The sequence below is a fragment of the Otolemur garnettii genome, unplaced genomic scaffold (genome assembly GCF_000181295.1).
Source record: "Otolemur garnettii isolate 467f Iridium unplaced genomic scaffold, OtoGar3 scaffold00088, whole genome shotgun sequence".
Taxonomy (NCBI): domain Eukaryota; kingdom Metazoa; phylum Chordata; class Mammalia; order Primates; family Galagidae; genus Otolemur; species Otolemur garnettii.
The window spans coordinates 2,060,091-2,074,313 of record NW_003852483.1 but is presented as its reverse complement, the minus strand read 5'-3'; positions in this window follow the sequence as shown (position 1 = coordinate 2,074,313).

Sequence of the window (14,223 nt, the reverse complement as noted above, 5' to 3'; positions counted from 1 at the left end):
TTAATGCTGTGGCGCTCAGAGGGCTCAAATTATCCTCTCCCTCTTGGCTGACGCTGGGGGTTCACATGTGCACACCAGAGATTCCACCGGGCCCAGGGAAAGCAGAAGCCTGGCAGACCTGAAAATGACCTGAGCTCTGACTGTGCTTACCTCACTCCACACTGATCCATTAGCAGGAGAGGGAGCCCTTATTGTCTGGAATTGATTAGCTAATAATAGGGCTAGGTTGAGACAGGTACAACCCCTAAGAAGTAAGCTTGAAAACAAGAATTCAATGGCTTGGCGCCTATAGCTCAAGTGCTAGGGCACCAGCCACATTCCCCCGGGGCTGGTGGGTTCAAATCCAGCCCGGGCCAGCCAAACAGCAATGACAACTACAGCCAAAAAATATCCGGGCATTGTGGTGGGCACCTGTAGTCCCAGCTACTTGGGAGGCTGATGTAAGAGAATTGCTTAAGCCCAAGAGTTGGAGGTTGCTGTGAGCTGTGACACCATGGCTCTCTACCCTGGGCAACAGCTTGAGACTGTCTCAAAAAAATGAAAGAAAAAAGAATTCAATAGCAACAACACAGAACCTCTTAGCCAAAATATCAGTGACTACACATCACAGGTGGCAGACTATGTTGGCCAGAAGAGTTATTAAATAAGCACAGAGCATCAACAAAAACCTCCTGGGGAAATAAACAGCAGAATACAGAGTTGCCATGAAATGTTTGTTATCAGAAATTCTTACTATTCATCAAAAATTATGGATAGACAAAGAAACTGAGACTTTAACCAAGACTTATGGGGGAACAGCAGATAGAATCTGTCTCTAAAGGGATCCAGTTGATGATTTACTAATCAAAAGACATATGTTATACATATATCCATAGAATTAAAGGCATCCAAGTTTAAAGAATTTACGTATAACAGCAATGACGATATACAAATAATAAAAAAAGAACCAAATGGAAATTTTGGAGTTAATAAGTAAAACAACCTGACATGAAAAATTTACTAGATGGTAAATATTTGAGCAGGTAGATGAAATAATTAGTAAACATAGAGACAGATGAACAGAAATTATGCAATATGAAGAACACAGAGAAAAAAATAAATACTGTCTCAAAGAGCCGTAGGCATAAATGCAGTGTACCGACATAAGCATGTATAGGAGTCCCAGAAAAAGGAGAGAAAAGGGAGGAAAAAAATATGAAGAAATAGAGCTGAAAATTTCACAAACGTGATTTGTGCATCAATGTATATACACAGAAGTTCGACACACCTCATTGAGCAAAATCTGTATGAGATTATGTATTGTATGTTTCATTTACATGAATATCTATAAAAGGCAAATTTAAAGAGAGAGAAAACAGATTAATAAGCTGCTTGGGGCTGGAGGTGGGAGCAAAGATTGACTGCAAATGGATGTGGGATACTTTGCAGAGTGATGGAAACATCTAGACCTGTATTGTGACAGAGCACAGTACAACTCAAAGTCAATAAAATCATTGAATTGCATATTTGCAATGGGTTAATATTTTAGATGTAATTTGTTTACGGAATAAATTAATCTGATCTATGTCAGAAGACATCCAACGCTTTTTTGTTGCATTTGTTCACCTGAGAGTATACCCAGGAAAAGTGAGTTCTGAGAGAACAGAGATCTTCTTGCGGAGTCCCCAAGAATACACTGCAAGGTCCTCCTCATGGTGACTCGGCTCTTAGGAATTCATAAAACAACTTCCTGGGACCTGGAAACTAAGGTTTGCTTCTGTTTCTGTAAAAGCCTGCACCTGCCTTCTCGAGCTTGGTTCAGACCTTACCAGTGAAAAGCATACTCGTGGACAAGGCGCCCTTGGCTGGAGATAAAAGGGAAAAGACAGAGCCAGTCAGGGAGTGTGGTCATTTTTAGACTCTAGTCCTCTGTGGCTCCACTGGCTGAAATAAAGTCCTTCCTCCACATGTTGGTGTTCGGGTATTCTTTTTCTCCATCGGGCCTCATCTTCCTGCAATACACCCACTCTATTGGATAAAAAGTACAGATACCTTTCTTACAGGAGAAATCTCATTGCTCAGTCCATGAACAATGTATTGAACATAAATTCAAGAAAGAGGGGGAGATTGTAATCTTCTGACACTGAGGAAAGGCTAAATGAGAAGATGTACTTTATATTGCAAAAAGGAAAGAAAAATCAACAAAGAACTGCATGGTTTGCAGCAGAAGAAATGTGAAAGGTGAAAGGAGAGAGCCCAGTTTCTGCTGTGAGACCTCCAAGAGGAAGCCTGGACTTCATCCTGGAGATGGCTTCAAGCAGTATCATGTTCAAAAAAAAATACAAACAAAGATAAAGAAAAACACTTTAATTATTCCATGTAACCTAAAATAGATAACAAAACCATCAGCTGAATTCATATTTATGTTTTTCTCTTTTAAAACAGTAGGATAATTACAAGGAATCCACCAACCTCTTTCTTACCCAAATTAAACAAGTGCTGGAGAGCGGAGAGAGGTAGAAAATCAGATGACAAAGGATTTTAGCATAGACAAAATTTGGCTTAGAGGAGGCCAAGGGGCAATGTTCTTTGGTTGTCCGACACCAGTTGCCTCCACCACGCCGCCTAAGTTTTACCCAAATGAGACCAAAGTCATTTACCTCAGGTACACCAGTAACAAAGTTGGTGCCACATCTGCCTTGACTCTCAAGATCAACTCTCTGTGTTTTTCCACACAAGGTTGGTAATGACATAGTCAAGGTCACAGGTGACTGGAAGGGGCTGAGGATTACAATGAAACTGACTATTCAGAACAGACACATGCTGCTGCCGAGCAGTGCAACATGGCGGACTGAGAATTCCCCCAAAGAAGACTTTCCCAAGCACCAGGGGGCTGGAGGCAGAGGGAGAAAATTTGCCAAGAAATTAACATGCAGGGTTCCTGTGAAAAAGTCTGCTCAGACCTCTCATCAGCCTATAGCAAGGCAGATAGGTGCCACTCTGACTAAATTCTCCAGTTTTTAAAGATTTTAGGGCATGCAGTTCCAGAATGAAGAAGAGATTAATAGTCTGCTTACTCATTTGTGCAGGTGATTACAAAAAAGGTCATTAGGGTGGAGGCACTAAATCATAGAACAATTCTCAAGGGCAAAACTAAGTAAGTAACAATGTCGCCTTGGCTTCAGGGATGGGAGAGAAATGGTTAGGGTTGCAGCCTTTAGGCTAAATTGTTGTGGCCCAAGGGTAATTTTTAATCCCTCTCTAACTCTGACGAATTTTACTCAGATGTCCCCAGACTAGTTATTTTTTTTTGAGGAGGGGAGGGAAGAGGCTGACACCCAGAGCCATTCCCACCTGAGTCCTCTGGAATGTCCACCTACATTATATTTCTACCCACACAGACCCAAATTGAAATGTTACCTTCTGCCTCTGCCCAGATCATCAAAGACCTCAAGGAACCACCAAGAGACAGGAAGAAAAAGAAAAACATTAAATACAACAGAAATATCATTTTCGATGAGATTGTCAACACCGCCAGACAGATGCAGCACCAATCCAATCCTCAGCCAAGGCACTACAGAACCATTAATGAAATCCTGGGACTGTGCAGTCTGTGGACTGCAATGTCGACTGCCACCCTCATGACATCATAGATGACATTAACAGTGCTGCAATGCCCAGCTCCTTAAAAAGTTCAACTAAAGGATCACTTGACAATCCCCCCCCACATGATTTCCCAAACATATGCAAAACCTATGTATCACACATAAATAAGATACACTGTAACCTCCAAAACCATCTCGGAAATTTTCTCCTGGGCATGCTAAAATAAATATAATACGGTGGAAAGAACTCTGGACTTGGAATCCTAAAGCATGAAATAAAATACTTGTTTCATCATTTATATAACATCAGATGCTTTCGCTGATTCCACAAATACTTAGTTCTCATTTGGTGTGAGGTACAGGTCTATGCTGTGTCCTTCCTCGGGTAGCAGTTGGACAAGTGAACTGCAGGTGACCCAGGTGGGGTTCAGCTGTCTTACCCTGATCCAAGGCATCAGAACACAGACCAAATTCCGACCAACAGAGACAGTAGGAGTTTGAGCACCAACTGTAGGCTTCAGGGCAGCTCCCTCCACTGTCCAGAGCTGTGACTAGCTTACCTCCAGTTATTTCTCTCAGCACGCTTACGATACTTCTCTGTCCCTGGATGCTGTATTGTTAACAGTGTCTGTTTACAACACCAATGTGAAGAGAATGGATTCTAGAAGCCATTCTCGTAAAAGGGCTCACATCTGCCTTTCTTATTCCATTCTCCTTTCTCCTACTTTGATTTAGGATTTGTTCTCCAGCCTAAGAAGGTGTGAGTGCAGAATTGGAAGTAGAGCCTGAATCTTTGAAAAGCCACATCTGCTCCATGGGGCCTCATTCCAACCATGGAAAAGAGGAGCAGGTATGACCAGAGAGCAGCCTGGCGCTGTCCTTCTCTCCCAGGTCCCCCCTGCTGTGTGCTCTGCAGGACACGTTTTATACCTGCTGCCACCTCTGGACCGTCTGGTTCTCGGGGCTCCGTGCCACTCTCTACCATTTGGCTCTGTGAAGACAGAGCTGCTCTCTGCCTCTTCCTGCTTTTATGTTTTTCTTTCAAGTTATGATTCCTCTGTCATACAGTGAAGTTAATGATAAGGAAAAATGGTTATAACAAGCATGAGTTATAAATAACTAAAGCAATTCAAAGGTAAAACTAAAACATAGAACCATGAGCGTTTCCACTCATTAAAATAATTCTGCATCGATGGGTTAGTTGTCATTGTTATGACTACTATAATTAGGACTTAGGGAATAATTTCATGCTAACAAACTAAGAAATGAAGAGGATCATTCAATATTTAGAGGATGGAATGTGTGTCTAAAAAGTAGTCAAAGGAGATGGCCTTCAGAACAAAGATTTCAAAGAAACTGCAGCAGGGAATGCAACTGTTATTATTTTTTTTTAATGTGTACAGTTTGCAGGGAGACTAAGTATGAAATGTTTTACCTGTGCTTCTCACAAAAATATATGAAAAATTTCTTTTATCATTGCCATTGTACAGATAAAGCTACTCAGGCACAGACAAGGTTAAATAATTTGTCCAAGGTCCGACTGGTAAGGAGCAGATCTTGGATTTAATTCTAGGAACACATTTCTAAGAAAGGTTTGTATGGAATTGCTCTACCTCCCGTCCCCTGAAATGAGCCTTACTTCAAAGGGTGTGATGGCGAGGACTCCAAATACTGGTCAAAAAAGTTGTTCTTCACAGTGGGCAGGGCAAAGCTCCACTTGAAAGCTCAGAGAATCTGGTCTAACAAAGAAACAGAGCTCTCATTTAGCATAACATGTTCCTACAGGCAGTGGCAACCAGGTGGAACTTTGCAAAACCTACTCTATGCCAGAGATCTGGAGATGTTAACGTGAGATGCCTTTCATCAACAACGTTATTTCTGCTTTGCATGAACTTGACAGAGGCCAGCTAATGCTGAATCTGACATCATCTGGGAACTAAACTGTGTGCACATTAGGAGCTGGGTCTGTGCAATCAGCAATGGCATTTTGTGATTACTTGGGATACAGAAGTGGAAATCCTAGAATATTAGAATAGAAAACTACTCTTTCTAATCACAAGTTCAAATATAGCTCTTCATGTGACAGTTTCTGCTGAGGAGGAATTGTACGGAATCCCAAATTTAAAGACCCATATTGTTGCAAGTATTTTTGAAACAGTATCTAATTGTGCTGCCATAATCAGGATATTTGGAAAAATTCTAGGACATGCATCATGGTTCCTCATTTCTCTCTCCACCCAGATTCCAACAAGTTGGACAGAAGGAGCAAAGGTTAAGGTTAAAATATCTCCTTCATTGCCGATAAAGGTGAGTTGGAGAGATCACCTTGGGGCCAATAAAAATGAAATTGTGTCTATTTCCTTCCTAAATTAAACTTCCAGGATAGAGGATCCTGCCTGCTCAGTGCGACAGAGGATACCGGGAAAAGGTAAGGTCTAAGAGAACAGAGGTCGCCTCAAGGAGACCCCAAGGACACAGCTTGAGGTCCTCCCTGCGGTGACTCGGCTCCTAGGAGAAACTTGACTTCCTGGAAACCAAGGCCTGCTTACGTTTCTCTAAAAGCCAGTGATTCTGTAAAAGCTCAGACTTGCTTCTCCAGCTTGGTTCAAACTGAATCACGAGAAAGACACCCGTGGGCCTGAACTTTTTGACTGGGGATAAAAGAGATAACACTGAGCCAGCAGGAGAGGGAGGTCGTTTTTTTGCACTTTTGTCTGCTGGCACTCCCCAGGCTAGAATGAAAAAGCCCTTCCTTTTTTAAGAGTTTGAGTGCTCTTTCTCTCCATTGGGCCTCATCTTCCTGCAACAACTGAGCTGGCCACGTTCAGCCACAGCAGGTCAAAGACCCTTACGTGTTGGGGATAGGAACCCCTGAGAAGGGGCTGCAGAGGCCGGAGGTACCGAGCGATCTCCTCATGCTAATCTCAGGAGAAATAAAGAGCAATGGAGAGAAAAGGCAATTGCTGCTCCCCTCTACTTGGGGGTGGGGACTAAATCCTGCTTTGTGGATGAGGCAGGCGCACAGAGAGAGGTGGGGGAGGAAAAGCTGCTTCTCTAGATGATGAAAATTCTGTTGTGAAGCGAACAGATTAGGGATTCAAAGCATTAAATGTTATCTCCTCGCCTAGGTGGCTGCCTTCTGTCTGCGTGGCCTCCTGCTACTCGTTGTGCCATGCAGAAGCAGAGGGAGCCCCTCCCCTCCGGAGGATGGAAGGCGGAATACGCGCACCAACAGGGGACTCGCCACGCAACCACCCAGCAAGCCCATCACAGTCCCCCGGGGCTCTCGTGAGAAGTCTGTGAATTCTGATGAAGACGAAATCATTGCTCGCTGATCAATTAAGGGTCTCCTTCTTCCCCAGGGAGATTTATTCTTCAAGGGCAGGCGAGGTTGCCTAACACAGACTGGGATACGAGGCGGTTGTGAGTACTGCGCCTGCGCATGTGTCGGGGAGGGCGATGTGTGGGCCATGTGGGCAGGAAAGCCGGTAGGAAGGCTGGGGGGCGAGTTCAAGTAGGTGTGATACAGCCGAAAACTAAGGCGTCTTCATGCACAACTGATGAGAATGAAACATTTGTAGGCTACAGGTGATGCCTTCCAAGGACCTGGGAGGCGCTTGCCTCGTGCCCTGGGAGAGCTCACAGAGGCAGCGGGAAGCATGGACATGGCTGCTTCTAACCAGAAAGAGGGATATTAATGATGAAGTTCAAAGTCTAAGTGGAAATACCAAAAAGCTTAGGTAGCTCTAAAGGGAGAATTAGTGGACTAAAAACGAGATCTATAACACTAAACCCACACCTGGACATACTGAAATAAAACTTCAGGACATCAAAATTAATGAGAAAATTATGTACAAAAGATCATTAATTGAAGACAGCTGACTTCTTTCTCAGCCACCGTTGAGAATTTCAGCAGCTTATGTCAAATTTCAGAGGGAAAATAACTGTTTATCTAGATTTAAAAGACAATAAGATAAGAAAAAGGACACTTAGGCATGTGAAGATTTAAAAACAAAAGGAACATTGAAAATGTTCTCTAATGAGAGTGAATACTTGCAAACTCTACATCTAACCATATAACAAATGCATACTGAACAACTCAGTAGCAAAAAACAAATGAACAAATAAAAACTAAGCAAGCCACATTTGAAAATGGGCAAAAAATTTGAACAGACATTTCTTAAAAGGAACTTTAGAGGACCAACAGGTATATGAAATAATGGTCAATGTCACTAAATCATCAGGGAAATTAAAGGAAAAACCACAGTGAAATATCAATATTTCCTCACCGCAGTGAGAATAGCTAACACAAAGTGACAAAAGACAACATGTGCTGGCAAGAGTGTGGACAAGGGGGACGCCTTCACAAGCTGTAGGTGAGAGTGTAAGTCAGTACAGCCTTTAAGAAAAGCAATATGGAGGGCCCTCAAAAAACTAAAAATAGAACTACCGTAGGATGCAGCGTTCACACTAGTGGGTGTACTATATATCCAAAGAAAGGAAATCAGTGTGTTAAACAGATGTCTGCACACCATGTTTACTGCAGCACTATTTCACAATAGCTAAGATACGGAATCAACGTGAGTATCCATCACTGGGTGAATGGATAAAGAAAATGTGGTCTAAACACAATGGACTACTATTCAGCTATAAACAAGAAGAAAATTCTGCCACTTGTGGCAACATGGATGAACCCGGGGGACAGAAGTTAAGGCAGCAGTTTTCAATCTGTGGGTCACGACCACTTTGAGCATTGAACGACCCTTTCACAGGGGTCCTCTAAGACCATCCTGCATATTAAATATTAAATATTTACATTGCAATTCATAACGGTAGCAAAATTACAGTTATGAAGTAGCAACGAAATCAATTTTATGGTTGGGGTCACCACAACATGAGGAACTGTATTAAAGGGTCACAGCATTAGGAAGGTTGAGAACTACTGTGTTAAGGGAACTACACCAGGCAGAGAAAGACAAATACCACATAACCCACCATAAGCAGTGGTATTTGTCTTTCTTTCTTGTGTGTTGAATCTTAAAAAGCTGATCGCATAGGAGTGAAGAAGAGAATGGTGGTTATCAGACCTGAGGTGGTTACTGGGAAGGGCAAATGAGGAGATGTTGATCAAAGGATAATAATCACAGGAGGAATAAATTTCAAGAGATCTATTTTACAGCAAGGTGACTATAGTCAATAATGATATATTTCCTGAACAATGTAAAGGGATAGTTATATTACATGCTTTTACCTCAAAAATGATAACTATGTGAGGTAAAGCATTTGTTAATTAGCTAGATTTAACCATTGCACAGTATATATATATTTCAAAATACCAAGTTGTACATGACAAAAACACATCTGTCACATTTGCAAAAAGAGATCAGGACAACAGAAATATGCGACAAACAGATTATTCTAGAAGAAGATGACTCCCCATTTAAAGCCTACCTAGTAAATTATGGAATGCACAGAGTGAAAAAGAAAGAAAGAGAACATTATCCCAAAGAAGATGGAGAAAGAAAAAAGTAAATGATCAAATGGTACAAGGAGAACAAGGGGGAAAGATGATAAAGAAAACGCAACATAGCATGACAGTTAAATTCAAGTATATTGGAGTCTCCATAAATAGAAATGCACTCAAGTTCATTTATGAAAACACAGAAAACATTTCTTTTTACTAGATTTACAAAATGTAGCTAAAGTCTGTGACAGGAGCTCTGTTACACACATACCACACACACATAAAAATAATAAGGGGATAGAATAAAAATATACTGTCTGAATATCAAACAAAAAACCTCCACTATGGTGATAGCATTAACAGAAAAAAATAGATTCCAAGTCAAGAAGCAATAACAAAACACTGCATAATCACAGACAGAAAAATCTACCCAGTATCCATATTAGTCATTTCTGTAAGCACTTGAAATGTATACAGCAAAACCTTACAGAAATTCAAAGAGAAATTGATGAATATATAATCAAAATAGGAGATGTTTAATGGGTTAATATCAGAAACTGGTAGGAAAATCAGATCAGAGATTAGCAAGAGTATAAAACAATGGAATAGCAAAATCAATGAGTCTGGTTTGATGACCATGTACATGAGAAAGTGCTCTAAGGGCGCCAGCCACATACACCAAGGCTGGTGGGTTAGAGCCCAGCCCGAGCCAGCTAAACAACAATGCAACTGCAACTCAAAAATAGCCAGGTGTTACGGTGGGGACCTATAGTCTCGGCCACTGAGGAGGCTGAGGCAAGAGAATCGCTTAATCCCAAGAGTTTGCGGTTGCTGTGAACTGTGATGCTACAGCACTCTATCGAGGGTGATGTAGTGAGACTCTATCTTCAAATCAAAAAAAAAAAAAAAAAGTAAGGGAAATATACAATGTTTTCAGGTACACAAAGGTTATTTGTAAGCATTGACTAAATATCCTTAGAATCCAACTTAACTGAGCAGTTAAAATAAGTAAGCTATAGATTCATAAATTAATTTAAAAAACAAAACTTTAAGAGAAGAGTCAAAGTTGTAAATGTGTGCACATTATGATACCATTTATATAAAATTGAAAATCTTGCAAAATAATGCTGTATATTTGTATCTGTATAGATGCAAAAACCCAGGAACATAAGTATGGAATTCATGATAGTGGATATGTATGGGGATAGAAAAAACAGAATGAAAGAAATGTCATGAACTTGAACTCTACCTGTAACGTTCTAGTATTTGCAAAGCAACAAATATGATTTTATATTGAGATTTTGTAAGGTTTAGTGGTGGTAGCTATATGTTTATTCTATTCGTTCTATTTATTTTTGCATACATAGCATTAATACATGTATAATTATACACTATAGTATACCATCTGTGCTTATATAAATACATGCTTATAAAAAAAAATCCCTTGAGAATAAGTTGTAAGAGAAGAAAATGGTCTTGCACCCAAGGAAATATCATATGTGGACCTAGAATCATTAACTCAGTTATGTTTTACAAAATCCCAAATTCTGTATCCTCTATCTGGACTTTAGTGAGAAAACTGGTTTTTCTATCGGCATTTATGTTAGAACATTCAACTCCAATGTTCTTTATATCTCTTTATGAGAATATAAAATAAAAATGTGGAACCAGTTCAATCAATGTTTATTGTTTTTGCAAGTAAACTTTTACGTTCATCTTAGCAGCTGACGCACTCTTCTTAGTGCTGGTTTTAGAGGGGCAGCAGGTTCCTTTGTTGAAAGCTTTCTGTGCACGTCAGGGAGAAGTTTATAATTATCCAGTGTTAGGGTAGCAGCAGCTCCATTCGGCATCAGGGTGCTGTATTGGGGCCAAGGTTTTAGCCAGCTTTGGTATTTTAAACAGATTGCAATTTAGAACACTGAGAAATGATTTTTTTCTCCACTTGTGATTAAATTTGTTTCTTTAATTAACAAATATTTGTAGGTGAAAATTACATAAGCGTAATAACGTTTTTGCACTTTCATCATAGAACTATTTGTGTTTCTTCTTATGAAAATTCCTTGGCTCCACTCAATACTACATTGAATCTCATTCTTTCTCAGAATAAGACTTTGTTACTAAAATGTTAAAAACCAAATTAAAAACATGTGAATGAACAAAGCCAGCTAGGAACAATGGTTGGCACTGGGTAAGATAAGACAAATATTTCTGGTCTTGGAACCATGTTACCAATACTACTAAAATCCCAAACCTGGTCAACCCTCAGAATTAACTGGGAATTCTTTCTTCACACTTCAAATCAGCTGAATCAGAACCTTGATTCAGTGGTAGGAACAAGGTGCTTTTATGGGTAGAGTGCCGTTGCATCACAGTTCACAGCAACCTCCAACTCCTGGGCTCAAATGATTCTCTTGCCTCAGCCTCTCAAGTAGCTGGGCTACAGGCGCCCACCACAACACCTGGCCACTTTTTGGTTGTAGCTGTCATTGTTATTTGGCAGGTTCAGGCTAGATTCAAACCTGCCAGCTCTGGTATATGTGGCTGGCGCCTTAGCCACTTGAGCTACAGGCACTGAGCTAAGGTATTTTTATTTTTAATAAGGTAATGCTGATGATCTTGGTGATTGCCAATGATGGCGGTGGTTCTCAATCTTGATTCTCACCTGGAAAAAGTTTTAATTAATTTGATCATGATAATTATTAGGCAATGTACATGTATATCAAATCATCACATTGCATTCTTTGAATAAATGAAAATATTTATCAATTAAATGTATTTTTTTAAGTCCCAAAGTTTAAGCCATGTACCATATTGATTAAGCCAGCCTCTCTAGGAACTGAACGCAGGGAATCAGCACTTAAAATTTCTCCAGGTGATGCCAATGTGTCACAAAGATTGAGAACCACCTATCATATACTGGTTCAAAAGAATTTTTAAAATCCCCAACAGTTTGGGTTGCAATGACAAGAAGACTAATCTGCTTCCAAAGAAGGTCAAATAGAAACAAAATATTCAAGTTATCTCTTTTCAAAAACGTATTTTGTTTTAAATTTTGAACATATCTCCTATTACATGTACCATTAACTGGATGTTTAATAATTGCCAAGTTTATAAGGTCATCTATTTAAAACAACCACTTTTTTTTAATATATGTACATATTTACATATATTACATTACATTACATAAGCCTCCTCTTGGGAGGCTTCTCCCAAGAGGAAAAGAATACCGTAACTTTTCTCAATCAGTAATTTTGCTTTAACAAAAAAAAAAAAAGAAAGAAAGAAAAATTACTAAAATAACTAACAATTGTCTAAGCATTTGCAAAAGTTTTTTTAAATGAAATTTTTTGTTGCGATTCAGAGAAAAACAAATATCTCGGCACAATTTGATATCACAGAGTCTCATTTTGTCACCCTTAGTAGAGTGCCATGGCATCATCACTCACAGCAGCCTCAAACTCATGAGCTCCAGCAATCCTCTTGCCTCAGCCTCCCGAGTAGCTGGGACTACAGGTGCCCGCCACAATACTGGGCTAATTTTAGAGACAGGTCTTGCTCTTGCTCAGGCTGGTCTCAAACTCCTGAAGCTTAAGCAATCCACCCGCCTCAGCCTCCCACAGGGCTAGGATTATAGGCATGAGCCACCATGCCCAACCACCCATGTCGTGTTAAAATATAATTTTCAAAAAGAATAAACTAGTGGCCACCATACAACTATAAAATAAATGCATAGCAAAGATTTTACTTGATCTGTGAATGAGGGAGCCAGTAGATTGGAAAGCTGCCTGAAAGATTATTGAAAGAGGCAAGTCTCTGTAGGCAGTTTAATAAAAGAATGCCAGTGGAAGTTTGCTAATTTAGTCACAAAATGGTGCTGTCCCACCAGTCAACAGTCTGAGACCTTGACAGATACTGTTCTCTACTGTTTTCATCCCTACTGATCAAAAATCTACAAGTTAAAATGCAACTTCGTTAAGTTGGGACCATTAAATAGTGTTGATGTGACTCGATGCAACATGAATAACGCGTGCTCAGTCCATTTGCATTGAACTGAAGGACCCTGGAAGGCCAGCACCAACAAGCCCTCTGCCAGGGGAGACAAGGGTGTCGCCCCTCCAATGTTCCTCTCTGCTTTTCTTGAAATTCCAGGCATGAGAAAACACAGCACAGTGGAACGCTTCAAAGAGAGGGCCACGGTTAAAAATCAAAGAGTTTGTCTTTGACTGCACAATGACTCCTAACACACATTCTGTTCACTGCACTTCTGTCTTGCCTTTTTCTTATCGCTGCTGAGTATGACTTAGGGCTGAGACAGTGTGCTGTGTCTAGTCAGTATTGTTTTCAGCACTCGGGGCCAGCAGTGAGGCTTGGATTTTGTCCACATTACTCTGTCTCTTGTGCCTAGCACTCTTAACTCTATGATCTATCCTGTAAACTAGCCATGAGTCAAACAGAGTTTCTCCCCCTAAATCAGTGTTTTGCAACTTTTAATCTCAAGCACACTTGAACCTATAATTAAACTTCCACAACACACTTAAATTATATTCATCAAAAAAATAAGAGAGAGAGAGAGAGTACAAAAAGGATATACGTCCTGTGTTTTGAACGTCTTTCCAAAATAATTTAATTAATGATCTTTAAAAATTTTGGTCCATACCTAAGATTCTCTGGCAGCACTCCAGTGTGCTGAGGCACACCAGTTGAAAATCGTTGTCCTAAATAATCCTCAGCTGGCCCCATTAAATCTGCCCTTTGCCAAAGGACAATGAAAGACAAGCCACTCACGTTGTTTATCATCGTATTTTAAATAAGTTTTCTATACTCACTGTATATGCAGCCACTTACTTAACTATATTTTCCTTAAGCAACTTTATTATTTTATTTTTCTGAGACAGTGTCTCACTCTGTTATCCCTGATAGAGTGCCGTGGCCTCAGCCTAGCTTACTGCAACTTCAAACCCCTGGACGCAAGCAATTCTTCTGCTTCAGCCTCCTGACTATAGGCACAGTCCACTACCTAAGCTAATTTTTCTATTTTTAAAATTTGTTGTTAAAAAATGGGATCTTAGCTTCTGGAAAACTGAGTACTCTAACTTCTAGCTACATCAACCATTACATATACAGTCAACCCTCGGTGTACACAGGGGATTGCTCCCGGGACCCTGGTGTATAACA